This window comes from Scyliorhinus canicula, chromosome 5, assembly GCF_902713615.1.
Source record: "Scyliorhinus canicula chromosome 5, sScyCan1.1, whole genome shotgun sequence".
NCBI classification, from domain to species: Eukaryota; Metazoa; Chordata; class Chondrichthyes; order Carcharhiniformes; family Scyliorhinidae; genus Scyliorhinus; species Scyliorhinus canicula.
Window position 1 is genome coordinate 65,075,133 of NC_052150.1, and position 27,835 is coordinate 65,102,967.

Genomic DNA, 27,835 nt, shown 5'->3' on the forward strand with positions numbered 1-27,835 from the left:
AACAGTGGCCTTGAACGTCCAGACATCTCATGCCCTCTGGCTTCAAAGTACAGCCTGAGTGTGGGTATTCATTCTGACTGCACTCGTACTCCCCCCTGTGTGAGGGTCTTCAGCCTTCATGGGTCTGGAAACCACCTCTGGTCAGAGTTCCCCACTCTGCCCATGCAGCATTGCATCTCATGGGATCCCAGTGAAGGAGATCACAGTCGTCCTCAGTACGGACTCTATGGATTCAGTTGTTGCCACTCACTTTCCAGCGACCACGTTAGAAGGGCAATCCCTCTGTCTTGATAGCATCACAAACCCATCAAGGAGCACACAGGAAGCGCTGCCTGCAAACCCATTGCCAGACCCCTTTAAACCTATTGGCTCACAGCCATGATGGGCAGCTAAGATCTGCGAGTGACTCCACTCCTGTTGCCGAGACTGAACCCCCCCCCCCCCCCACCCCTAGCCCCGAGCTGCATTTAACTGGGTCCCCAGCATCCTCTTTGATGCCCCCTCTACAAGTTGTACCCTGGAGAGTGATGGTAACCTGAGCACTCACCCCCGATATCCTCTTCAGAGGTGAGGTTGCAGGTTCTCTTTTAAATAGTGCCGGCATGATGCAACACTGGTGCCCGATGCTTGTTCAATGAGGAGGGAAGTCCTAGTGAGAGGGCTAGTTAATAAGAACCTCATGTATTTAAATGAGATTCCCGACATTCCGTGGTGCGATTCTCATTATCCCATCGGTGAGGGGCCTGGAAAATCGGAAAATGCAATCTTGCCAGCAAGGATTGCTTTTTCCGATTCTCACCATATTTTGTAACCACATCGCCATTCTCACTGGTGGCCAACGCAGGCTGAAAAACTCCTCCTATGACTACAAGTGCATTCCAGAAGCTGAGTATTCTGCATTGATTGACTCAACCCCTGATTCCCAAAGCCTTTCAAACACATCCAAGGCACACAAAAATGGCATACTCACTACCTGTCTGGATCAGCTCAGCTCCATTGACATTCATGAAGTTTAACACTGTCCAGGGGAAGCAGTCCACCTGACCTCTACCTCATCTTCTGCCTTAAATAATCAATCCCTCCACCACTAATGCAAGGTGGCTGCAGTGTATGCCATGTACAACATGCACTGCAGCAACTCACCATGGTTTTGCAGCAGCACCTTCCAAGCCCGTGACTTCTACCACTTCAAAGGGCCAGGTTAGCAGAAGCAAGCGTAAACCAATGTCTCCAGTTTCCCCTCAACATCACACACCATTCTGACTTAGACCTGCATCACCGTTTCTTCACCATTGCTGGGTCAAAATCCTGGAACACTGTTCTAAACAGGGTTGTGGGAGTACCTGCACCAAACAGACTACAACAGGTCAAGAATATGGCTGATCACTGCTTCCTCAAGGGCAATTAGGGTTGGACAATAAATGCTGGCCTTACCAACATCAATATCCTGTGAATCAATAAGTGAAAAATGGATAGTGCTCCTCTCATCCCACAATTCCCTGTGTAGGGTGGCACGGTGGCACAGTGGGTAACACTGCTACCTCACAGCTCCAGGGACCCGTGTTCGAATCGGGCCTCGGGTGACTGTCTGTGTGGAGTTTTTACTTTCTCCCCCTGTGTGCGTGGGTTTCCTCCGGGTGCTCCGGTTTCCTCCCACAGTCCAAAGATGTGCAGGTTAGGTGGATTGGCCATGCTAAATTGCTCTTGGTGTCCAAAAGCTTAGGAGGGGTTACTGGGTTACGGGGATAAGGTGGAGACATGAGTTGAAGGAGGGTGCTCTTTCCAAGGGCTGTTGCAGACTCAATGGACCAAATGGCCTCCTTCTGCACTGTAAATTCTATGATTCCATAATTCTAAGAAAGCTTTCTCCTGCAGTCTGTTGCAAACCTTCACATTTAGTCTTATACCAATGCACCGTAACCACAAGATAAACTTGGAGGGCAGGATTTTCTGTGGAGCTGGCATCGCACCATTGGCCAGTATGTCAATGTGCCATTTGGATGCACTCTTCACAGCTGGGAAACCCACGGCAGGGGTACGACATCACCATCACCGGACGATCCCGCAAGCGTGAAGGGCCGCAAAATTTCGACCTCTGTTTCCATCTGCTCTGTCACGCCCCTTCATAATTTTAAACAACTCTAGCAAATACTCCATACTCTTTTGTTCTATTAAAAATATCCCCAACAGTTGAGGGTGGCATGGTGGCGCAGTAGTTAGCACTGCTGCCCCACGGCGACAAGGAACCAGGTTCGATCCCGGCCCTGGGTCACGGTGTGGAGTTTGCACATTTTCCCTGTGTTTGTGTGGGTCTCACCCCCATAACCCAAAGTTGTGCAGGGTAGGTGGATTGGCCACGCTAAATTGCTCCTTAATTGGAAAAAAAGAATTGGGTTCTTCAAATTTATTTTAAAAAGATATCCCCAACTGTCGATATTTATATTCACTTATGCTAGAAAACATCTCTGTGAATCTGTGTTATACCCATTATGTTACCTCAACATCCTTCATATTCTCTGGAGCCTAAAATTGCATACATCTTTGAAAGTGGATAAATCCACAGGCTCAAACTAACAGCATTTTGGCTAATAGGGGAAGCAAGAGAAGAAATAATGGAGACTCTAATTTTCCAATCCTTTCTGGCGAGAGGCCAGAGGACCCGAGGACAGCTGACATTGTACCATTGTTGAAAAAAGGGAGAAAGGGATAGACTGAGTATTTCCTTGTCAGCCAGCCTAACTTACATGGTGGGTGAATTATTGGAAACATTTCTGAGGGACAGAATGGATCTTCATTTGGGAATACATGGATTAATCCCAAACAGTCAGCACAGATTTGTCAGGGAAAGCTTGTGTTTGAATAACATGATCCAACTTTTTGAGGAGGTTCTATGGGGGAGATGCATTAGATATATTCTATGGATTTTAACAAGACTTTTAATAAGGTCTCACATGACAGACTGGCTTTGAAATTTAATCCCAGGTGATGAAGGCAAAGTACGGTCCAAAATCTGCAGCCCAGTGCCTGAGAATATTGCAGTACGCTTTTCCAAATGTTGTATCATTCCTCAATGTTTTCCAGATCAGATTCACTTTCTGTAAACATTTCCAGCACTTGCTATAGCCACAATACTCCTCCCCTTTAAAGAGTGTAGGCCAGCTTTATGTTGTGCTTGGTAGTTGCAATTTGGGCCCCCTGCACAAAGTGCAGCCAATGAACAGCGTGGTTCGTCCTAACTGCACTTAAAAATGATTAAATAAGCAGGCAGCATGAAGTTAGTATGCTTACCTGCATTATTATCAATTGGCAAGAGTAAAGTGCATCATGATTGCTGGGCCCATTCCTGGAGGTTGACCCCACAATATGAGCACCTGGTTCCGAGACAGAGGAAATTGGAACCAAGATTAGTTCACCAGGTTACCATGTCCTTTATATCTGATGTGCACTTCTTGGGATTTTCATAGCATGGATGGGAGTTCCTGTCTGACAGAAAATGAATCATTTAAATAAAATACAAATGGCACAGAAGGGATATCATAATGCTTCCTGTGCCATTTTTCTGGGACTCTGCTTGGGAGAATCATCTGGAGAAACTGGGGGTTAAGAGTTCTAGACAGTTCCTTCCATTAGTCAGAAGACCAACATTTACAACACTATTTTTGGAACAATTTCTTTTCCCGTCCTTTCATCAAACAGAAAGCTGAGCACCCAATAAAATTATCTGCTTGTTCAGGCTCTTCATCGGCAGAATTCCTGCCTGTCTGAATCATAGAATCCCATCATAGACCAGACCATGCAAATGATCTAATCCCAGCAACCCCAAAATTCATCCAGGTTCAAGGATATTTAAGTCATGTAGGTTTATGAATAGCCCTTGTGTTGATAGTGCGGTAGGTAAGAAAATTGAACCCTCAGACATGCACTTCATAATATTCTGCTGTGAGGATGTATCTGAAGCAACTTCTAAAAATCATTTGGAGCAGTATAGTTTATGGTAAGACACATTCAAGTTTTTCACTGAGAAGAGTAATTACTTTGGAATTTAAATGTGAATTTCTGTACTGTCGACACTCTTTGTCTTTCTCTCTCTTTCTGTCTCTTTGTTGTTCGTGCCACTAATATGTAAAGGCAATCATGGAGAAAGGGAGAGCTTCATATACAATACTGGGAGATAACAAAATTACATGGTAAAATGGCACACCGTTTTCCATCAAAATGTTCAGTCATGTAGATATTACATAAAATGAAATATTCATGAGTGTGTTGGAGGGTTTACACAATGTAAAGGTTCTGATGACCTTCAGTCTTGTGGTTTGTTAATGCCATCTTAACCTCTCAGCTATCTTTTTTCCTTTTAAATTTGTATTTTCCATCCTGGGGGTGATTTTTGTTTGGACTCATCAAGATAAATAATCTCAGCATTGAAGCATGTTGGATACCCAGTGTATCATCAAGCACTTTCAGCAGAGGTGTATTGGCCTTGTTATACTCAAGATTTTCAAATCTTATGGATACACTCAATGAATAATTATAGGAAAGAAAATCGCAGCATGATGTCACTGAATCCAAACTGGATTGAATGATGTCAACTCTGTTAACACTCATTCATCTCAGTGGTCCGGCATGAGGGTATAATTGTGGAAACTCATGTATGCTGCACATAATTGGCAAGGTGATGGCTAAGCCAATGAGTGGTGCAATGGGGTCAGTAGAAAGTGCGTAATGTGTCTGTGCCAAGTTATATTGTTTATACACAGGGCCAAGTGAACATATACAGGTAGATATGCAATGCATAGCTTATTTGCCTGCACATATATTGTTGCATTCACCTTGCATAAGTTGACTAACACAACTGAGGAAATTAGTTGAAGTACCTCACTTCATCTCCTTCTGGAATGCTGCATACCCAGTGGATAGTCCTTCTAAGATACAAAGTCAACCTTTTCACACCACATTAATGAAGTGTCTGGACACTACTATAGGAAGAGCAGCTCCACTGTTCCAGCTCCCACAGCCGCCATCCTTCTGTACCTCCACAGGGATTGATGAGTCAACAAACTTAATTTTGCAGTCCCTGGTCATGGCCTTGACCTCCTCTGTGGAGTAGGGCAGGTTGCGGGACTTGACAAACTGGAGAAGTCGGGTAACCCCGGGTGACAGAGGTCATTATGGATAGCCTGTAACTGGTCAACCTGCGCGTTGGCGCAGGTGCCACGGGACAGGGCATCTGGGGGCTCATTGAGCTTCCCAGGACGATACAAGATGTCGTAGTTATAGGTGGAGAGCTCGATCCTCCACCGCAAAATCTTGTCGTTCTTAATTTTGTTCCGCTGCGCGTTGTTGAACACGAAGGCAACCGACCGTTGGTCTGTGAGGAGAATGAATCTCCTGCCGGCCAGGCAATGCCTCCATTGCCGCACAGCTTCCACAATGGCTTGCGCCTCCTTTTCAACAGAGGAGTGTTGAATTTCGAGGCTTGGAGGGTACGGGAAAAAAAGGTGACAGGCCTCCCTGCCTGGTTAAAAGTGGCTGCCAGGGCAAAGTCAGACGCATCACTTTCCACCTGGAACGGGATGGATTCGTCCACGGCATGCATCATGGCCTTGGCAATTTTGGATCTGATGCGGTTGAAGGCCAGGCGGGCCTCAGCCATCAGGGGAAAAGTGGTGGACTTAATGAGTGAGTGGGTTTTGTCTGCGTAGTTGGGGACCCACTGGACATAGTAGGAGAAGAACCCCAAGTACCTTTTCAGCGCCTTGGGGCAGTGGGGGAGGGAGAGTAGCAGGAGGGGGTGCATGCGTTCGGGATCAGGCCCTAGGACTCCGTTTTCCATGACATAGCTGAGGATGGCTAGCCGGGTTGTGCATGAAACGCATTTCTCCTTATTATGTGCCAAATTAAAGAGTCGGGGGGTGCGGAGGAATTTTTGAAGGCTGGCGTCTCAGAGGGGCGGAGCCAACAACAACATCAACACAACAACAGTAACAGTGAGTAAATACAATAATATATACAATAGCCATACGTGGCTCACCACAGGAGATAAACAAGAAAACAAGAAAAAACGTTGATCCCAGACACACATGCACAAAATTGACTGGTGCATGCCACTTTTAAACAAACATGAACCTGCTGCTACCACTGACTTTATCTGGAAGGTAGGACATAATTTTTTTTAAAATGCTAATGAGTAATGACGGCATACAAATGTACGGCAAGTATGAACTGGCCACAGGCTGCCGTGAGGTTTGACCTACTGTAAACACAATGCTGACTTTCTGTCCGCATTTCCACCTGCATGGGAAATCGAGATGTCACAGCCCCCCTAATTAAATCACCCTGCATGCTGTGATTCCAGCTCTATGGGCTCCACAAGATCACCACTCTGTTGCATTTCTTTTCTCACTCACTAATGCTGAAACTGTTTCAATGCGACACACAGATAGAAACTTCGCGAAAATCGACACATATTGTTCACATTTTTGCATTGTGCTGACTGAGGTAATTCTGTATTTAGTGGGAAATTAGTCCCATTCTCCAGAGCTGAATACATTATGCAAATTTGGGACCGTGATTAACAAAAAATTATTTAACGGTCTGCACCCCATGAGTGGTATAAAGAAGGTTATTCATTGTATTGTGCAGTTAATGAATTATATGTTAAAGAGTTCTGCAGCCTTGAGGGACATTCGGCATGTTTGGCAGTTTCCTAATACTCGGGTCCTGTGAAAATTCTTCTGCAGTAAAATACTAGGATTGAGGATACACAAGTGTTGGTAATTTTTAAAACAAGTTGAAGCGAACCCAATGTCAGACCTGGGAGAGGGATTATCTTCTGCAATTTTCTACTGCCTCTGTCTAAATCATAGAATCATACAGCCCAGAATGTTGGGGCTATCGAGCCTCCGTCAGCTCTTTAAAATATCCAACGGAGCAGAATAATTAAACTCCTGAGGGATAGGTTACCCCATGCTGTTGACCCCCTGAACCAGATTCCAGGGTGTTGGGATCAGATAAAGAGACAAAACCTATTATGAAATGTCAGTTATTTATTGTCGTATGACTCATTGTTCTGGTGTTTAATAAGTTTGCTTCTATGTATCCAAAATTTACAACCAGATGGAACAGTGGATGGATTAACCATTCTTTGTACTTTTTTGTATGGTGTAAATTCTTGTAAGTTTACCAGAAACAGGAAACTGGCAAGCATTTTTAGTTTTAGCAAACAGGAGCTGGGAAAATGCATGAAAATCCCATCAGCATTTAATTCCATTGCTATAATACTTTCCTCATCATTTTCCTTCATTATCATTGGTCATAAGGGAAGGAAGAATAATGTCCATATAACTTTGACAGTGACAGTTGCTAGGTTACACCTAAGATGGAAAGTTTATTAATGGCGCAGGTAGATGAATAAATAAACCTGCTTAATTGACTTGGCTCCTTGTTGGGCGGTGAACCTTTCAGTGGAGACCACAGTCCAAGAACAGGTTTGTCTATTGGTGCTCAGGGTCTCGGGGAATAGGTACAGGTGGTTTGGATGGTCACGAATGATCAAGAGTTTGGTGGGTGGTGGTGGTGGGGTGGTCAGAGAGAGCAACCTGAGGCAAAAATAGGGGTGTCTGTTGGGGATGAAGAGATTGGTGATCATGGGGCAGGTGTCAGTGATCATGGAGGTCTGTGACTTGGTGACAAAGTGAGAGGAGTTGGTGATCATAGTGGGATTCAGTGATTGCATATCTCCAATGTTCGTACAGAATTTTCATTAATGTTATGGCAAAAGACTCAGAGAATCCAAAAAGATATGACTGGCAAGGCCCCATTTATTTTTGTGGAGTTGGATGTGGAATATTTAGAATCTAGGTAAATGAAGCAATAATGTTGGAGATAGTGTTCTGTCCATCATAAGGCCGTCAACAGAATCTGATTCCCTGTTGGAACTATTTGGACCTGACTGAGGTCCTGCTTTTAGAGATTTCAATTCAACATAAGAACATAAGAACTAGGAGCAGGAGTAGGCCATCTGGCCCCTCAAGCCTGCTTCGCCATTCAATGAGATCATGGCTGATCTTTTGTGGACTCAGCTCCACTTTCCGGCCCGAACACCATAACCTTTAATCCCTTTATTCTTCAAAAAACTATCTATCTTTACCTTAAAAACATTTAATGAAGGAGCTTCAACTGCTTCACTGGGCAGGGAATTCCATTGATTCACAACCCTTTGGGTGAAGAAGTTCCTCCTAAACTCAGTCCTAAATCTACTTCCTCTTATTTTGAGGCTATGCCCACTAGTTCTGCTTTCACCCGCCAGTGGAAACAACCTGCCCGCATCTATCCTATCTATTCCCTTCATAATTTTAAATGTTTCGATAAGATCCCCCCTCATCCTTCTAAATTCCAACGAGTACAGTCCCAGTCTACTCAACTTCTCCTCGTAATCCAACCCCTTCAGTTCTGGGATTAACCTCGTGAATCTCCTCTGCACACCCTCCAGTGCCAGTACGTCCTTTCTCAAGTAAGGAGACCAAAACTGAACACAATACTCCAGGTGTGGCCTCACTAACACCTTATACAATTGCAGCATAACCTCCCTAGTCTTAAACCCCATCCCTCTAGCAATGAAGGACAAAATTCCATTTGCCTTCTTAATCACCTGTTGCACCTGTAAACCAACTTTCTGTGACTCATGCACTAGCACACCCAGGTCTCTCTGCACAGCAGTATGCTTTAATATTTTATTGTTTAAATAATAATCCCGTTTGCTGTTATTCCTACCAAAATGGATAACCTCACATTTGTCAGCATTGTATTCCATTTGCCAGACCCTAGCCCATTCACTTAACCTATCCAAATCCCTCTGCAGACTTCCAGTATCCTCTGCACTTTTCACTTTACCACTCATCTTAGAGTCATCTGCAAACTTGGACACGTTGCCCTTGGTCCCCCAACTCCAAATCATCTATGTAAATTGTGAACAATTGTGGGCCCAACACAGACCCCTGAGGGACATCACTATCTACTGATCGCCAACCAGAGAAGCACCCATTAATCCCAACTCTTTGCTTTCTATTAATTATCCAATCCTCTATCCATGCTACTACTTTACCCTTAATGCCATGCATCTTTATCTTATGCAGCAGCCTTTTGTGTGACACCTTGTCAAAAGCTTTCTGGAAATCCAGATATACCACATCCATTGGCTCCCCGTTATCCACTGCACTGGTAATGTCCTCAAAAAATTCCACTAAATTAGTTAGGCACGACCTGCCCTTTATGAACCCATGCTGCGTCTGCCCAATGGGACAATTTCTATCCAGATGCCTCGCTATTTCTTCCTTGATGATAGATTCCAGCATCTTCCCTACTACTGACGTTAAGCTCACTGGCCTATAATTTCCTGCTCTCTGCCTACCTCCTTTTTTAAACAGTGGTGTCACGTTTGCTAATTTCCAATCCACCGGGACCACCCCAGAGTCTAGTGAATTTTGGTAAATCATCACTAGTGCATCTGCAATTTCCCTAGCCATCTCTTTTAGCACTCTGGGATGCATTCCATCAGGGCCAGGAGACTTGTCTACCTTTAGCCCCATTAGCTTGCCAATCACTACCTCCTTAGTGATAACAATCCTCTCAAGGTCATCACCTGTCATAACCTCATTTCTATCAGTCACTGGCATGTTATTTGTGTTTTCCACTGTGAAGACTGACCCAAAAAACCTGTTCAGTTCCTCAGCCATTTCCTCATCTCCCATTATTAAAACCCCTTCTCATCCTCTAAAGGACCAATATTTACCTTAGCCACTCTATTTTGCTTTATATATTTGTAAAAACTTTTGCTGTCTGCTTTTATATTCTGAGAAAGTTTACTCTCACACTCTATCTTACTCTTCTTTATAGCTTTTTTAGTAGCTTTTTGTTGCCCCTTAAATATTTCCCAGTCCTCTAGTCTCCCACCACTCTTTGCCACTTTGTATGCTCTTTCCTTCAATTTGACACTCTCCCTTATTTCCTTAGATATCCACAGTCGATTTTCCCTCTTTCTACCATCTTTCCTTTTTGTGGGTATAAACCTTTGCTGAGCACTATGAAAAATCGCTTGGAAGGTTCTCCACTGTTCCTCAACTGTTCCACCATAAAGTATTTGCTCCCAGTCTACCTTAGCTAGTTCTTCTCTCATCCCATTGTAATCTCCTTTGTTTAAACACAAAACACTAGTATTTGATTTTACCTTCTCACGCTCCATCTGTATTTTAAATTCCACCATATTGTGATCGCTCCTTCCGAGAGGATCCCTAACTATGAGATCATGAATCAATCCTGTCTCATTACACAGGACAAGATCTAGGATCGCTTGTTCCCTTGTAGGTTCCATTACATACTGTTCTAGGAAACTATCGTGGATACATTCTATAAACTCTACCACAAGGTTGCCTTGACCGACCTGGTTAAACCAATCGACATGTAGATTAAAATCCCCCATGATAACTGCTGTACCATTTCTACATGCATCAGTTATCTCTTTGTTTATTGCCTGCCCCACCATAACGTTACTATTTGGTGGCCGATAGACTACTCCTATCAGTGACTTTTTCACCTTCCTATTCCTGATTTCCACCCAAATGGATTCAACCTTATCCTCCATAGCACCGATATCATCCCTAACTATTGCCCGGATGTCATCCTTAAATAACAGAGCTACACCACCTCCCTTACCATCCACTCTGTCCTTCCGAATAGTTTGATACCCTCGGATATTTAACTCCCAGTCGTGACCATCCTTTAACCATGTTTCAGTAATGGCCACTAAATCATAGTCATTCACGATGATTTGCACCATCAACTCATTTACTTTATTCCGAATACTACGAGCATTCAGGTAAAGTACACTTATGTTGTTTTTTTTACCTCTGTTTTGAATCTTAACATCTCCAGTTTTACTCCTTTTAGTATTACTGGGCCTATTCGCTGAGCTCCCCTCAGTCACTGTACCTTGTACTGTCGCCCTTTTTGATTTTTGACTATGTCTTCTCTGTCTTGCACTTTCCCCCTTACTTCCTTTTGCTTCTGTCCCTGTTTTCCTACCTTCCAACTTCCTGCATCGGATCCCATCCCCCTAACACATTAGTTTAAACCCTCCCCAACAGCTCTAGCAAACACCCCCCACCTAGGACATCGGTTCCAGTCCTGCCCAGGTGCAGACCGTCCGGATTGTACTGGTCCCACCTCCGCAGAACCGGTCCCAATGCCCCAGGAATTTGAATCCCTCCCTCTTGCACCATCTCTCGAGCCACACATTCATCCTATCCTGACATTCGTAGCTTGTGGCACTGGTAGCAATCCTGAGATTACTACCTTCGAGGTCCTACTTTTTAGTTTAACTCCTAACTCCCTGAATTCAGCTTGTAGGACCTCATCCCGTTTTTTACCTATATCGTTGGTGCCTATGTGCACCTCGACAGCTGGCTGTTCATCCTCCCCCCCCAAGAATGTCCTGCAGCCGCTCCGAGACATCCTTAACCCTTGCACCAGGGAGGCAACATACCATCCTGGAGTCTCGATTGCGTCGACAGAACCGCCTGTCTATTCCCCTTACGATTGAGTCCCCTATCACTATAGCCCTGCCATTTTTCTTCCTGCCCTGCTGCGCAGCAGAGCCAGCCACGGTGCCATGAACCTGGCTTCTGCTGCCTTCCCCTGGTGAGCCATCTCCCTCAACAGTATCCAAAGCGGTACATCTGTTTTGCAGGGAGATGACCGCAGGGGATACCTGCACTGCCTTCCTACTCTTGCTCTTTCTTTTGGTCACCTATTTTCTATCTCCCTCATTAATTTTCACCTGCGGTGTGACCAACTCACTAAACGTGCTATCCACGACCTCCTCAGCATCGTGGATGCTCCAAAGTGAGTCCATCCGCAGCTCCAGAGCCATCAAGCGGTCTAACAGGAGCTGCAACTGAACACACTTCTTGCACGTGAAAGAGCCAGGGACAGTGGATGTGTCCCTGAGCTCCCACATCGCACACGAGGAGCATGACACGGGTCTGGGATTTCCTGCCATGTCTTAAACCTTAGGTAAACTTATACAACAACAATTTCAAAATAAAAATAAATAAATTAGACAATGGAAAGAAAAACAAGAATTCACAAGGAAGTTGGTGACAGAGTTGTTATGCAATGCTATATGAGGACCTCGAGTCCTGCTTCAGGCAGGCCAGACACTGCCAGTGACTGTGACAATGACAACTCACTCTCTTTCTAGCATTCCACTGGTGACACATGTAGCATGTCAGTTTGAGGTGCATCCTGCATAAAGTAGCTAATTTATTTCTTGCTTATGAAACCAAACAGACACATTACTTTCTTTATCAACACAGTGGATAACAAAACCTGGAATTTTTCAAATGGCATGGAGCTCTGTATGGCTCTGTTTCCTGTGTGTCTGATAAATGAAGTGGAAGGATAGGATTTCCGGTGGCAGCCATGAGCTGAGCTGTCACATGAAAGGGGGCTCTTGTCTAAGAGCTTTGACTAAAGCCTTTTAACCCCAACAAACAGGCACCAAAAATATTTATAAACTCGCAGACTAACTTCCCATTGACCGCACTGCCAAGCAGGATAGGAAAGAATTATCTGTCCAGCCAAAAAGCCAGTAGAGACAAGGTGGCAGTGAAAGCTGTCTTGGCCCCACGATGTAGGCAAAGGATAATATGGAAGGGAGGCTAGAGGCCGAGGAAAATACAACACGGGACCTCAAAAAAGCCGACACGGATTAAGGGGACCGGATCGTGGCACTTAAGGCCAAGGTAGCGAGCCTGGTCAAGATCTAAAAACGGGTTGAAGGATAAAGGTGACCACCAGGAGAATTGATTGCGCTAGCAAAACCTGAGAATTGTGGGGATGCCTGAGGGAATGGAGGGGAGACATCCCACGGAATACATTGCTGCTATGCTTAGGAAAGTGGTTGGAGAGGAAGACTCTTCCAAGCTCCAAGAAGTAGACCGTGCCCACCGGTCACTTCCGCAGCAGCCCAGGGCGAGGGAGCCACCATGGGTAATGATCATGGGGCTCCACAGGTACCAGGATAAAGAGCGGATCCTAAGTGGGCGAAGAGCGTGCGAGGGTGCAAGTGGGAAGGGCATTCCATCCGCTTGCACCAGGACATTTGTGCCGACCTGGCTATGCACTGGGCAGAATTCAAGGATGCTAAATCGTCTGTATAAAAGTGAGATGCGGTTTGGCATGCTCTATCCCACTAATATACGGGTCATGTATCAGGGTAAAGAACACTACTCCGATGCTCCGGAGGAGGCTAAAATGAAGGGCTACAAGAATTCGATAGAGGCAGGGGCTACCACAGGCAGAGGCATGGAGGGAGGGAGGAAGGGGGGAGAGAGCTAGATGGGGGGGGGGGGGGGAGGTTAAATAGGGAAATCCAACTGCTCGGAGACTACATGAGCAAGTAGGCTGGCGTACGGAAGTACAGCGAAGGAGGAGGCCGCGGTGTGCCTCACAGGATGGGAGCGCCTGGCAGAGATGAATGGAAAACAGAACTTCAGGGGAAGCAAAGGGCAAAAAGGTGGGGGGTGTCGGGGGAGGTAGAGAAGGGGATTACACCAAGAGGGGATGGGAGGTGTGAGAACAAAGGTAGGGGGTACAGGGAGAGATACGGGGCGGGGGGGGGGGAGCTCAGGGGAGGGGGGCAGAGCACTGGTGGCAGCAGACATCACCTGGTGATTGCGAAAATGAGGAAGTAGTTGGCGGGCATCTTGAATGACCCGTGAGCAAAGGCAGGCCCAGATGAACAGGGCCAGACCCACAGGGTGAGTACGGTGACCCCACAGGAAGAGGGGGCAGCCCTCCCTCAACTTGTGTCGTAACATGGAATGTGAGGGGCCTCAACAGGCCGGTAAAGAGATCCAGAGTCCTCACCCATCTCAAGAGACTGAGGGTGGACATAGCCTTCCTACAGGAGACACAATTGAGAGAGAGGGAGCAGCTGTAGGTAAGGAAGGGCTGGGTGGGACAAATGCCTCAAGGACAAGGGGGTAGCCATACTAATCAACAGGTCAGTTTAATAATAATAATCTTTATTATTGTCACAAGCAGGCTTACATTAACACTGCAATGAACTTACTGTGAAAAGTCCCGAGTCGCCATACTCCAGCACCTGTTCAGGTACACTGAGGGAGAATTCAGAATGTCCAATTCACCTAACAAGCACGTCTTTCAGGACTTGTGGGAGGAAACCGGAGCACCTGGAGGAAATTTATGCAGACATGGGGAGAATGTACAGATTTTGCACAGACAGTGACCCAAGCGGGAATTGAACCTGGGACCCTGGTGCTATGGAACAATAGTGCTAATTACTGTGTTACCATGCCGCCCATTCACAGTGACGAGCACAGTGACGGACCCAGGGGAACAATACATGACGGTTAGCCGGACCCTGGAAGGAGCCCTGGTAGTTTTGGTAACGATATACACCCCAAATTGGACCGGCACTGAATTTGTCAAAAAACGATGCCCAAAATCCATGACCTGGACACCAATCGACCTATCATGGTAGGGGGGAGGGGAAGGGGAAAGAGGGAGGGGGTTTAACTGTGTACAGGACCCAACAATGGACAGACCCAACCCCAGAACAGGAGCTGTGGCAGGCATGGCACGAGCACTGAACACCTCTATGGAGCAGATGGGCGGGTAGGGGGAGGGAGCGGTGCGGTTGGAGGTGAGAGGTAGACCTGTGGAGATTCAATCACCTGAGAGAAAAGTAATTCTCCTTTTTTCTCTCATGTGCACAAGGCCTACTCACAGAAAAGGATTCTTCCAGGGGTAACAAAGGCGGAATACTTCGTGATTGTAATTTTCGACTATGCACCACATCACATGGACGTGTGGTGGAGAAGGGCCAGGCCCAGTGCCCCCAGGGAGGCCGGATGCAGCTCTCCTCACCGATAAGGAATTCTGTACACAGAAATCCCAAGCCGTCAATGGTTATGTAACCTGCAACCAGAACGGGAAGGTCTCACCCTCAACATTCTGGGAGGCCCTGAAGGCGGTGATCAGGGTCAAAGGCACATCTCATTGGGCCCGTAGGGACAGGAAAGAAATGACAGCCAAGCAGCGGCTGATCAGCTCCATTCTGGAGGTGGATCGACGGTCCTACACGGCCCCAACAGTGGAACTGCTCGTAGAGAGGAAAAAGCTGCAGATGGAATTTGACCTGCCCTCCACAAAGAAGGCAGCCCACCAGCTCCGCAGGACACGGAGGGCCTTCTATGGACATGGAGACCAGGCCACCCGCATGCTGGCACAACAGCTAAGAAAGTAAGCAGCTGCAAAAGAGATAGCGCAAGTTAGGGACAGAAATGATAGGATGGAAGCAGACCCAAAAGAGACCTTTGCAAACTTTTACCGATGGCTATACAGCTCCGAAACCCCAGAGGGGTCTCAGTGATGGAACAATTCCTCATCAGACTGGATATATCGGTGGTGGGGGAGGACAGGAAACAAGGGTTGGAAGCACTGCAAGGACTGGGCGAAATTGTGGAATCACTAATTCCATGCAGTTAGGGAAAACGCTGGGACTGGATGGTTCCCGGTAGACTTTTACAATAAATTTGCGGGAGATGTTCAACGACTAAGTGTCGAAGGAGGCCCTGGCCCAGGCTGGCCCAGGCCTCGATCTCACTGATCCCCAAAAAGGACAAAGACCCAACTGAGTGTGGATCATACAGACCCATTTCTCTCTTAAACACTGATGCAAAAGTCGTAGCCAAAGCTCTGGCGAGGCGCCTGGAGAGATGCCTGCTTGAAGTGATCGCGGAAGATCAGACTGGGTTTATAAAGGGCAGTCAGCCAGCAGCAAACATCAGACGCCTGCTGAGTGTAATAAAGGCAGCATCCAGGAAGTGGACACCAGAGGTGATCATCTTCCCAGAGGCTGAGAAAGCCTTCGATCAAATAGAGTGGAGGTACCTCATGGGGGAATACTTTCGGCTGCACAGGGGAATGAGGCAGGGGTGCCTGTTATCTCTGCTCCTGTTCGCACTGGCAATCGAATCACTGGCCATCGCCCTTAGATCGGTGGAGTGGTGGACAGGCCTTTGGAGAGGGGACAGAGAGTGTAGAGTCTCGATCTATGCGGACGACCTGCTCCTCTACGTGTCGAACCCCCGAGCCAGCATGGCAAAGATAACAGGACTCGTCAGGGAGTTTGGTGTCTTTCAGGTTACAAACTCAACCTGGGGAAGAGCAAAATCTTCCCGGTGAACCCCCAAGAGGGAGGAGCGGAGCTGGAAGAACTACCGTTAAAGTGGCCCAAACCAAGTTCAGGTACCTGGGCATCCAAGTGGCCCACACCTGCACGAGGGGTCACAAATGGAACCCCTCCAGCCAAGTAGAGGAGGTCAAGAGGGGTCTGCAAAGATGAAACTCACTCCCTCTTTCGCGAGCGGGAACGATACAGACGGTCAAAATAAATGTGCTGCTAGGTTCTTCTTTGCATTCAGATCACTCCTGAACTTCATTCCCAAATCCTTCTCCACCAGGATTGACAAATTAATCATGGCCTTTGTCTGGGGGGAAGTGTCCCTGGGATACGCAAGACCATCTTCCAGCTAGGGCAACATATGGGAGGCCCTACCGAACCTCCAATTCTACCACTGGGTGGAAAAAGCAGAGGGGGTGGCTAATGGAACCGGAGGCGGAGTGGGTCCGAATGGAGGAGGCCTCCTGCACAGTGACATCTCTCCACGGTCTGGCCACTACAACACTCACGTCCCCCCCCCTCCCCCACACACACCGTCCAGGAGCTGGTGACCATTTCAAGATTGGCAAGATGTCCATAGAGGCCCCTATCTGCAACAACCATAAATTCACACTGGCAAGGATAGATGCCACATTTAGGACATGGAGGGAGGACAGGGGGACACTGAGAGTTGAGAACATGTATGTGGAGTCTCAGAGAGGCTCTAACGCCTGAAAGGTACCTGCAGCTGCGTAATTTTTTTATTCGTTCATGGGATGTGGGCGTCGCTGGCTGGGCCAACATTTATTGCCCATTCCTGAGGGCATTTAAGAGTCAATGACATTGCTGCGGGTCTGGAGTCACATGTAGGCCAGACCAGGTAAGGGTGACAGATTTCCTTCCCCAAAGGACATTAGTGGGCCAGATGGGTTTTTACAACAATTGGCAATGGTTTCATGGCCACCATTAAACTTTTAATTCCAGATTCTTTTCATTGAATTGAAATTTCACATCTCTGCCTGGTGGGATTTGAACTCAGGTCTCCAGAGTACTATCCTGGTTCTCTGAATTATTAGTCCGCCGACAATACCACAACGCTACTGCTTCCACTAAACTTCCTCCTCAAGGAGACAAAAACGTTCCACCAGAGACCCGGACACACATTTCTGGACACAGTGGTAGGGCTGGACTGGTTGGTGGATGACATCTACGGGCAACACGTAGAAAAGGTCAAGACCCCATTGGATGAGACCAGATGGAAGTGGGAGGAAGAGCTGGGCATGGAAATAGGCGGAGGACTATAAATCGAGGTGCTACACGGGATTAACTCCACCTCCTCTTGTGCCAGGCTGAGCCTGATGCAGCTTATGGTGGTGCCCAGAGCGTACCTCACTAAGACACGCATGAGCAGGTTCTTCCCGGAGGTGGAGGATAAGTGAGAGCGGTATTGGGGGGCCTGGCCAACCACACCCACATGTTCTGGTCCTGCCCCAGAGTTCTGGACGGCCTTCTTCGTGGCTATGGTCAGGATCGTGGGAGTCGAGACGGAACCGTGCCCACCTGCGGCAGTCTTTGGGGAGTCAGAGCATTTAGAGCGCAACACAGGGAGGGGAATGGACTCCCTGGCCATCCCCTCACTGATCAACAGACAGAGACGTTCGCTCAGCTGGAAGTCGGCTGCGCCACCCAGAGCCTCGGAGTGGCCCTCAGACCTGGCCGAGTTCCTGAAACTGGAAAAAATAAAATTCTCAATCAGGGGGTCTGAGGAGAGATTTCATGACACGTGGAAGAAGTTCATAAACCTCTTTGTAGATTTGTTCGCAGCCAGAAACTTACTGGGGGCGGGGGTGGGTGGCGGAGTGGGAGGAGGTGAGGAGGAGTAGATAGGAATTGAGGGGGAAGGAAGAGGGGTAGGAAGGGGAGGGCAGGTAACCACCTGGTGAAAGGGAGGGTGCGTATAGCAGGGAAGTAATGGGGAGGAAGTCCATTCGCAGGAGGGGACACGGATCCTCCCCACATGTGTCAAATGGGATGGCGGACCATCCTAACCTCTCTCTCGAGAACTCAAGGGGGGAACAGGACATCCCCCCTCCCCCCAACAAAGCAAATGTAACCATAAATAACTTAAAAAGTCCTGATGTGGAGATACCGGCGTGCACCTGAGGAAGGGGCAGTGCTCCGAAAGCTAGTATTTTGAAACAAACCTGTTGGACTTTAACCTGGTGTTGTTAAAAAGTCCTGACAGTGGTTGTAAATATATATGTTAAATTACGTTAAATTCTTATGAATAAACGTTAGAAATTCCCAACCAGAACACTTTATTAAAAACTGTATGACACACACAAATATAAATAATGTAGGAAATGATATCACTGGGACGACTGTCAAAGACATGGTGGCAGTTTGCGATACTTGCCTAATCTAATAATAATAATAATCTTTATTAGCGTCACAACACTGCAATGAAGGTACTGTGAAATCCTGTCTTCACAACACGACGGTGCCTGTTCAGGTACACAGAGGGAGAATTCAGAATGTCCGATTCACCTCACAAGCACATCTTTTCGGGACTTGTGGGAGGAAACCAGAGCACCCGGAGGAAACCCACGCAGACACAGGGAGAACGTGCAGACTCCGCACAGACAGTGACCCAAGCCAGGAATCAAACCCGGGTCCCTGGCGCAGTGAAACAATAGTGTTAACCACTGTGCTACCGTGCCCCCATAATTTTGGTTGTTATTATTTTTTTATATTGCTCTGCAAAAGTTTGGTATTAAATGCAAAAATTCCAATAAAACAATTTTCAAAAATATGAACTGGAAGGATTTTTAGTCCATGATTTGCACAGGACATTATATTTACCACCTTCAATTAAGTAACTGCAGATCTGTTCTTGCAGCCACAGTATCTATATGGCGTGTCCAGTTCAGTTTCTGGTCAAAGGTACATTGCAGGGCGTTGATAGTGAGGGATTCAGTGATGTAATGCCACTGAATGTCAAGGGCCAATGGTTTGATCCTCTCTTATTGGAAATTATCCTGGTACTTGCATGGCATGAATGTTACTTGCCACCTGTCAACCCAAGCCTGGATATTGTCCAGGTCTTGCTGCATTTGCACGTGGACTGTTTCAGTGCATTAGTGAACAAAGACAACGGCTTCTGCAAGTAATCAAAAGTCTGAGTGTATAAAGCAGTTGTTATCAGCACGCTCCCGTACTGTAGTAAGTCCTGCACGATGCATTAGCGACACAAAAGACTATTAGAGAAATTTCATCAGCGATTGCTTCCATTGTGTGTTCCAGATTCAATGGGAGGGAATTCAAACAAATGCTACTATCCTTCTTAAAACCTTATGATGAAAATGAAATGAAAATCACTTATTGTCACGAGTAGGCTTCAATGAAGTTACTGTGAAAAGCCCCTAGTCGCCACATTCCAGCGCCTGTCCGGGGAGGCTGGTACGGGAATCGAACCGTGCTGCTGGCCTGCTTGGTCTGCTTTATAAGCCAGCGATTTAGCCTTGTGAGCTAAACCAGCCCCTGGTTGATGAAGCAGAGAGGCAACAGAGAAGGAATGAAAAGGATGAAAATCCTGAACTCTGGATCCCACCATCTTTTTCCATGTACCCAAACATCTGTGAGTCAGGAATCGACCTGTTCAGACACATAAAGACCCCTGACAGTTACTCACCATCCCGACCTGAAAATATATCGTCGTTCCTTCACTGTCGCTGACTCAAAATCCTGGAGTTCCCTCCCTGGCCGGCCGCCGGAGACATCTGGTTGGCTGGCGATCGACAGCATCAGCCAAGGCTACAGACTGGCAATTCCAACTGGCGGAATTTCTCAGGCTGGTGAGAATGGGTCGGAAGGACGCCTTCACAGGACGTGAAAGCCATTCACCAATTTGTTTGAAGACCTGGTTGTGGCCAGCAACCAATGAAATTGGGGGCAGTGAAGAGGAGGGTGAGAGCGCAGACAGCAAGTCATGGAACAAAGTAAAGAATGAAAGGGGCTGGGCACGTGGGTTGGGGGTGGGGGGGGCACACAAGAGGATCACAGAGGACAGGCAGAAAGAAAGACAACCACAAGAGACCAAGCCAGTATTGGTAGGAGTGACCATAGCACAGTCCTTGTGGAGGCAAAGGCCCATTGAAGACAACCTCCATCATGTTGTGCGGCACTATCACCATGCTAAATTGTTAGATTTCGAACAGACCTAGGAACTCAAAATTAGGCATCCATGAGGCATAGCAGGCCATTAGCAGCAGTAGAGCTGTGTGCAACCACAACCTTTAAACTCATGGCCCAGCATATCCATCACTCCACCATTACCATCAAACCAGGGAATTGATGCAGGCTCAATGAACAGTGCAAGAGGACATGCCAGGGTACCAGGCACACCTAAATATTAGGTGTCAATCTGGGGTGAAGCTTCAACACAGAACTACTTGCGTGCCAAGCAGTGAAAGCACCAATCTAAGCACTGCAGTCATAGGATCATAGGAATTAGGAGCAGAAATAGGCAAGTCAGCCCTTTGAGCATGCTCCGCCATTCAATCAGATCGTGGCTGATCTCTTCCTGGTCTCAAATCCAACTCCCCACCTGTTGGCCCTTTAACCTGTTTTTAATAGAAATATATCTATCTCCTTCTTGAAACTATTTAATAACTCAGACTCCACCGCACTATGGGGCTGCAAGTTCCACAAATTCACCACCCTCTGCGAGAAATAGTTCCTCCTCATCTCAGTTCTAAATCTACCACCTCTCATCCTATATCTGTGACCTCTCATTCAAGATTGCCCCACAAGAGGGGACATTTGGTCTATGCTTACTTTATCAATCCCATTTAGTGTTTTAAACACCTTGATCAGATCCCCTCTCATCCAGCGAGTATAAACCCAAACTGGTTAATCTCTCCTCATAGGTCAACCCTTTCATCCCCGGAATTAGTCCTCCCACATCCAGTCACAAATGGTGGAGGAAAATTAAACAACTCACTGGAGGAGGAGGCTCTACAAATATCCCCATCCTCAATATTGGTGGAACCCAGCATGTTTGTTCAAAAGTCAAGGCTGAAGCATTTGCAGTAATCGTCAGCCAGAGGTGTCGAGTGGGTGATCCATCTCAGCCTCCTCTAAGGTCTTGAGTATCACAGATGCCAGTCTTTAGCCAATTCAATTCACCCCACGCGATGTCAAGAAAAGACTGAAGGCACTGGATACTCCAAACTCCATGGGCCCTGACAATATTCCAGCAATTGTACTGAAGAATTGCACCCCAGAACTAGTTTTGCGCTTAGCCAAGCTGGTCCCATACCCGGCAATGATAAAAATTGCCCCAGTTATGTACTGTCCACAAAAAGCAGGACAGATCCAACCCGGCCAATTACTGCTCCATTAGTCGATTCTCGACAAAGTGAAGGAAGGGTTGTCGGCAACACTATCAAGTGGCACTTATTTGGCAATAACCTGTTCACTGATGCTCAGTTTGGGTTCCTCCAGGGTTACTCAGATCCTGATCTTATAACAGCCTTGGACAAAAGAACTGAACTCAAGATGTGAGGTGAGAGCAACTGACCTTAACATCAAGGCCACATTTGGTTGAGTGTGGCATCAAGTAGCCCAGCAAAACCAGAGTCAATGGAAATCAGGGGGAAAACCCACTGCTGTTTGGAGTCGTACCGTGCACAGAGGAAGATGGTTGTGGTTCTTGGAGCTCAAGCATCTCAGCTCTAGGACATCACTGCAAGAGTTTCTTCGGGTAGTGTCCTAGGTCCAATCATCTCAGCTGTTTCATCAATGAATTTTTAATCATAAGATCAGAAGTGAGGATGATCGCTGATAATTGCACAATGTTCAGCACCATTCATAACTCCTCAAATGCTGAAGCAGTCCATGCCTACATGCAGCAAGCCCTGGACAATATCCAGGCTTAGGCCGACAAGTGGCAAGTAACATTTGTGCCGCACAAGTGGCAGGCAGTGACCATTTCCAACAAGAGAGAATCCAACCATCTCCTCCTGACATTCAATGGCATTATTATCACTTAATTCTAACTCCCCACTATCAACATCCTTGAGGTTACCATTGACCAGAAACTGAACTGGACCAGCCATATAAATACTGTGGCTACAAGAGCAGGTCACCCCTGACTCTGCAAAGCCTGTCCACCATCTATAAGGTACAAGTCAGGAGTGTGATGGAATGCTCTCAACTTGCCTGGATGAGTGCCACTCCCTCAACATTCAAGAAGCTCGTGATATCATCCAGGACAAAGCAACCCGCTTGATTGGCACCCCGTCCACAAACATTCTTTCCCTCCTCGCCAATGCACATAGGCAGCACCTTCCAATCACATGACCCCTACCACCAGAAGGACAAGAACAACAGATGCATGGGAATACCAATACCTGCAAGCTCCCCTCAAAGTCGCTCACCATCCTGACTTGGAAACATATTGCCATTCCTTCACTGTCACTGAATCGGAATACTGAAACTCCCTCCCTAACAGCACTGTGGGTGTACCTACACCACATGGACTGCAGTGGTTCAAGAAGGTGGCTCACCATCACCTTTAAGGGCAATTAAGCATGAGCAATACAAATGCTGACCTAGTAGGTAGTGCTCATGTCCTGTGAAAAAAACGGGTAATATTTGGCTGAAAAGAACATGGGGGGGGATACGTTTTCTGTTTTGGGGGAAATTGGGAAATTGCACTAGTTTGGTTACAGTTCAAGTTCCTGCTAAGATTCATGTGCCCAATTACAAATGTTAAATCATCCATGAAGCAGGATTATCAGGCTGCATTAAAGAACATATTCATTCATTTTCATTCCATTGAATCGGATTGGATTGGATTGGATTTGTTTATTGTCACGTGTACCGAGGTACAGTGAAAAGTATTTTTCTGCAAGCAGATCAACAGATCATTCAGTACATGGGAAGAAAAGGGAATTCAACAAAATTCAAGAAAATACAAGAAAATACATAATAGGGCAAGGGCGATCTTGCAGAGAGTCGCCTCGCTCCGGCGCCATCTTGGAAGTCAAACCATTCCTTAAAGTAGGAAAGTGCTGCAGTTTTATTAATACTGAAAATAGGTTTATTGCCACATTTTTAATATAAGTCTTCTCACTACAAGGGACTGCAAGAATTCTACCCTAATCCATTTAATAATTTCATTGACGTCCACTTTTCCGTTTCTTCAAACATTGAATATGTTCTTATATGGGCTTTACTAGCATTTGTGCTCCGAAGAAATGAATGGAATTTGAAGGGTTAACCCAATCTGTCACATTCAGCAGAATTTCAAAATTTCAACCTGTGGTTGTGGCCACTTTTGTGGCTGGAGGCTGACATGTAGACAACTTGAATGTTGATACAGCGTGATAATTCGCAAAATACCTGAATTTAATGGGTCTTCGGTATTACTCACTCACAACACCAATTTGGATTTATATAGTGCCTTTCATGCACCAAAAATGTCTAACAGCACTTCAAAGGATTTTTATCAAACAAATTTGCCATCATACTACTGAAGGAGGCATCTGAACAGGTGTCCAAATAATTAGTCAAAGAGGTAGGTATTAAAATACATCTTAAAGGAGGAGAGGGATATAGAGAGGCAGAGAGGTTTTGGGTGGATTTCCAGCCTTTACGTCCTAGGCAGCTGAAGGTGTGGCCGGCAATGGTGGAGTGAAGAAGATCAGCGAATTGGAGGAGCAAAGATGTCTCAGAGGTTTGTTGGCTGGAGGAAGTTGGCAGAGAAATTGGAGGAGCCGCAGAGTGATTTTGCCAGATTGGTTGCCTATGTAAGTCGATAAGCATGGGAATGCTGGACATTGGTGCAAGTTGAGAAAGGAGAAACCTATATGTAATAATCCTCAATCCTTTCTGCTGGTTTGGCTGATTGAGGTGGAATCTGTGTGCAATGCTATTGGAAAAAAGCAGAAACTCCACTCAGCAGAAGAAAAGTGCAGTCAACTGATAGTCACCCCTGTTCGTGGCTGGATGGCTTTGATGATAGTTTAGGTCTCTTTTGATCTTGGTGCCATGCCCAAATCCTTCTTCTCTCCGTCTGACTGGAAATCTGCCCTTTTTTTGTCTGAATGCTTTACGTTTTCAGAAGTTTTCAATATGTGCTGCGCATATTTTAAGTCTGTGAGAAGAGGATGAAATGTTGTCAGAGCTCTGTCCATTTTGAACAGTACAAAATATTTCTTAATCAGCCAGAATATTAGCTGTGACATGAAGATGGGCGACACTAAAGTTGTGTGCTGCTGCCTGTTTGATTATTTTTAAAAAGATTGAGTAATGCTGAGGGATATTACTGGTTTTGAATTTGGTTACATGGCCAACATAACTTTAATAAAATAAACACGGCAATGTTTTGTTGCTGTGTCTGAAAAGTGTAATGTTTAATAATTTAAAAGGAGCAAGAACCAGCAGACCTTATGGTGTATTTTATGTGGCAACAGACAGAAGGAAGACTGTTTCATTTCAATTAGCCTTGCTACTAACAGAAGAATGACAAAAACACAGTGTTAAAAAGGCTTGGCAGATTGCGCTTTCAGTTTTACCATTGTGTTTTTATTTGATGTTCAGTACCTCCTCGCTCCGATTTATCGTTGATTGTTTTCAGTGGCTCACCTTACCTGAGATCAAGTGTCCCTCAGTGTTCTAACAGAGGGTCATATTCTTCAGCAGCTCTGATCTTAAAGCACTAATTGGATCAGGTGTAAACTGAACCTGTAGGGTTACGACTTTGATGTGATACTTTAGACTGGCACACCTGTAACATCCCTGTTAGGATGTAAAGTAGCAGCCGGTTCTACCTGCTGCTAAACCCTCAGCTAATAAAAACGCTCGTAATCATGTTGTATTACAAGGCTCAAATTCATGCTGTTACTTTATTGCAAGGTTGTCATTAATTTTGCACGGTGAATCTGGAATCTGACCTGACCTGTTTTTTTTTGGCTGTGTGAGGCAGGACAGCTGTTCCTCCCACTTTGCTGCAGTTCTGAATTAGCACCGGGTCAGCTACACATCACAAGAGAGGCAAGCCTTTGATCAATAATCCTATTAAACTAAAAATTGCTTTCTTTCTATGGATCAGTGAGGAAAGATTGTTATTTTTGGTAAATACACCAGTAGCAAAGGTCACTGATAATGTAACAATGTTCCACCTTTGCTGTCCAATTTCACAATTCACATTCTCTTATTACAGAGATGAGAGCCCTGAAGGAGTGAATAACTGCTATAATTAGATGGGCATAAAAGCATCTTTAAAGAGACAGAATCTTCCCATTGAATTACTTTCACTGTAAGCTAAAGTTATTGTAAACTTACAACGTTCCCTCCACAAAGCGACCGGTTGACAACAAAGATGACAAGAAGAATAAGTCAAGAGCGAGTTCCAAAGACATTTCAAATATATGACTTTCAGCGCAGGTATTAGAAAACATACCATGAAACTTTTCAAAAGCCCTGATGCTCGAGAGATTATAGTGACTCACATTTCCTTCATAACCTTGACAGGTCTGGATGACAAGAGCCTTTGCTCCACAACTTTATTCTCTTAGAAACCAAACCTATTGCTTCTATTCAGCTATCTCTGAAATGAGTTGAGTGTTGTGTAGCCTCTCATTCTATCAACATCGCCCTACCCTGCTCCCTCCGACCTGCTGCTTCAACCACCCTAGCACATTCTGGCTGCAGTTCTGTGAAAAAATTCCTATTTTGGGATCTGCCCTAAGCTTGCCTTTCACAATCCTCAACTCCTACCCTCTCTGATACCAATGAGTTGACCTCATTACTATGTTAACAGCATAGGCTGGTGTAAGCAGTTAGTGTAGTCAGGCTACCTTCTGCGCTGACATGGGACCTTTTGAAACTATCTGATATGAATGATGTATAACACACAATAGCAGATGATAGCTGAAAGGGCTCACCGCTATCGCTAGGGATGATCTACAGTACATGAAAGTTTAAATTCTGGTCCAGCTGTAATGACCCAGATGCCTCAATCACTTTTGTGAACTGTAGCAATGTGCATTTGTGGTTGCAAAATTTACATTCCTTTTTGCACATGTACTACTAGATATTATTTCATTAATATGATGCCAAACATTGTTACACCTTTAATCTGTCACAATCTTTTTATCCTAGTGGCTTGAAAAAAAGAGGTTTGATTACCATGTTTTTTTTGTATTGAAGTCTGTCCAACGCATGAGGTTTGGGACCGAAATCAGAAACAAGAAACATAACTAAGGTTACAGAGTGACTCAAAAAGAGAAACAATACATTGCCTGCCTTTATTTTTAACTAAATACGGTTGGAATTACTGGCCAACAGGTTAGGTGTTTTTTTTTTTGCAAACTTTAATAGCTCTTGCTAGTTTAGATTCTCTCTTTCATTAAAATGTAATGGTTCACCTCAGTAGAGTAGGAGATAGCTCTAACTGTTTTACATGCTAATCAGATTCGGTGCACATTGATGGAACCATCAATTCAGCGAACATGTGTAGTTGGATCTGAACAGAGGCTTTAATACACTTACAACAGAGCCAGTTGAACTCCAGATAATGGCAGGCTGGCTCTAAGGCACTGATCTTTATACATCGGTCCTAGGGGGAGGAGTCCTGGGCGGAGCCAAGGGAGGAGCCCAGAACAAACTCTCACGTACTCCCAGAGCGACTGCCCGTGATGGTCGGATAGTGCAACTGCACTTACAATGGTGGATAGTGAACATATATACACGGAGTTATATTGGCAACTATATACAGCATTGATCTTACAACGGGTAGATAACAAACATATATACATGGAGTGATATTGGCAACTATATATAGTGTGAATCACATTCACCACACACATCATCACAGGAGGTGATGCAACATCACATGATTTGCTTGCTTGTCCAACTTCAAGACAGATGTAGCCAGCAGTAAGATCCAATAAAGCTCATGTGTGCATACCTCTGCAGTCTCAGGGGCCGGAATTTTCTGCACTCGTTTGCAGTGGGCGGGTTTGGCAGTGTGAGTGGAAAATGTCCCGAGAAAGACCTAGACGCATTTCCCAGCAGCATAAATACTGGACATGATCGTCCTCTCCCCATCAGTGAGCGGGCACATTTCCCACCGTACAACGTAGGAAATGTTTGTGGTAGTATGATTAGAGGTATTACGGTAACTAGCAATGCCGAGACACCATTGGTGGAGAAGCATCTCTGCTCATTGGCCCAACGGTATGTAACACTAGTCACCCATTGGTTAGAGTTGTAAGATAGCTCCGCCCTGTAAGGCGGGGTATAAGGGGTGTTCCCCACAGCTTCCTTTCTGTACCTGAGCAGCTGGGGAAACATCTTGTCTATTAAAGCCTTCAGTTTCAGACAACAACTTCGCTTCTGTGGTCAATTGATAGTGCATCAATGTTATTGTATAACATTAACGTCTTATTATTGGGCCCATACACGGGAAACACACCCTCATGACAAATTAGACTTCCACAGTGGCATGATGTCAGAATGATGGGATATGCGATTGGTTTTAAGAGGCATGCGCCTGGAGGGTAGGATTCCACGGGGAAC